Source organism: Adiantum capillus-veneris, chromosome 1, assembly GCF_014529385.1.
Source record: "Adiantum capillus-veneris isolate H3 chromosome 1, ASM1452938v2, whole genome shotgun sequence".
NCBI classification, from domain to species: domain Eukaryota; kingdom Viridiplantae; phylum Streptophyta; class Polypodiopsida; order Polypodiales; family Pteridaceae; genus Adiantum; species Adiantum capillus-veneris.
In genome coordinates, this window is record NC_140931.1 from 139,425,032 (window position 1) to 139,427,010 (window position 1,979).

A 1,979-nucleotide genomic window follows, 5' to 3' on the forward strand; every position below is an offset into this window, starting at 1 on the left:
TGTCATCTTAAAAACATCAAAATATGGAGTACAAAAAACATAAGTAGCGTACAAAATACAAAAATATGTAGGTGTCCACACGTCACACTGCGAGGGCAATACGAAGTTCGTCTTTAGTTAAAGTAGATTGGTGGACTAGCTTATTGGTTTCCAACTCAAGTTTCAAGTGGCGCAAGAAGACACAATAGATGTGTTTGCATGGCATGTAGCGCTCTGCTGTGCATGATCGACGCACAAAGTCATCACATGTACATGATGGAAACACGCAAATTGTAACATTGTATGGAACTCCTTTTCTCTTTGATCCTTGTGTAGTCAAAATGAACTCAACATATTCTCGTTGCTGAACCACATTTGTATGCAGTACTTGATATTCCATAGACATTGCAGCATCAATTCTTGTTTACATTTCCTTACTAATTGCTCTTCTATAGATGACTTTTTGACCCTCTCTGTATTCTGGCCGTGTTCCCTTGTTTGCAATGTTTTGTTGAGGACCTGTAGGTGATTTAACAACATTTGTCTGTGTTACATCTTCCAAAATAAATCCTGCATTTTGAAGACAAAGAATCTCATTAGGATTGAGACGTGTTCTAGTTGCCACATGCCATTTTGCAGGTGCAGGTGATAGCAATCCATAAATTGCAGTTGTAGGTTCCCAAGTGTGCTCCACAGAATCACCACAAACCCATAGCATTTGTGGTTGAATATTTGATTCATCATTTGAGATACGAATTCTTCCATAGAAAGAAGGAGCAGGGACTCCCTCCTTACCAGCACGCCCCTTTGAATCTATGTATTTTTGACACTTTGCTTTTATGGTTCTAAGATATCCTTGACATCGCACCATGCTTCCGGGATTGGTCCGTCGTATAGCCCACACTGTTGGACTAACATCCACCTCTGCTATATGTGTAGTGACTTCATTTTGACTAGCACTCGCAAAGGCAAAAGAGTGTCTTCGTGGCTCTGGCTTGGTGATCTTTTGAAACTCTGGTCGGTGGGAATCAAACTCATGAATTGGCAATGCAATTGATCTCGGCCTTTTTTTTCTTAATGTTGCTGTATTCTCATATCCAAAGCCTGCCTCTGATGCAACTCCAATTTCCTCTGCAACTTCATTTGTGAGATCTATTATTTTCCTTTGTGAGTATGATCTTTTTGTCCACATTGCATCTCTTTGTTGCAGCTTACAAAGGCTTGGTCGAGATCATATGTGTTGCCCCTTCAAAAATGCAGCATGCCTTGCCCCTTGCAAACAAGACGCTATGAGGTCTGAGAGACATGCATCATATAGAGACATGTATTTGACCCCATTGTTGGTAGCCAACCAACTCCCATGAATGGACTCTGATAGGTTACTCCGAGGAACCAAATATCTATCATCTTCTTCCATTGCCTAAAAAAATAATCACATTGTTAGTGACAACAAGAAGCAATCATGTGTGAATGTGCTATTTGAGAAAAGAAACTTTGTACCTTTAAAATGTACTCTCCCCAATGATAAACCCTTGCATGCCACCATGAAATCCAAGTTTCAAGCATCCTTTCATTGTTGGGTCTGGCATTACCCATTTCCAACCACTCACATAGAGAATTTAGTTCATTTTTTGCACTCTTAGTAGTAGGTGAATTTTTCCAAGCTCTGCATCTAATTTTGAGTTCCTCCCGATTCTCTGGAGAAATGCACTTTCTAGAATTCTTCTCCAAGTTATCCTCCCAATGCCACAAGCAGGTTCTTTCCTTACCTTCCATAACATTTTCAGGACCTCCATTAAAAACTGTCCTCACAGCCAACCAATTTTGTTGAGCCTCATCAGCCATGAAACCATGGAACTCAGCAGCACTAAAACCCTCCTTTTCCATGACCTCATTCAACAAATTCCAAAAAAAGCACTTGAGCTTCTGTGTCTTCACTTTTGAACTCCCCTATAGCAATGGTTTGGAGTTCTTGCATAAAGGGATTATACACATGACAC

The 1,979-nt window shown here is 40.3% G+C and overlaps 1 pseudogene; it reads right to left on the reverse strand.

Annotated features, from left to right (window-relative positions):
* Positions 1–403: 403 nt before the first annotated feature.
* LOC147465673 (uncharacterized) lies at positions 404–1,396 on the reverse strand (annotated as a pseudogene).
* Between the last annotated feature and the right edge of the window lie 583 nt (positions 1,397–1,979).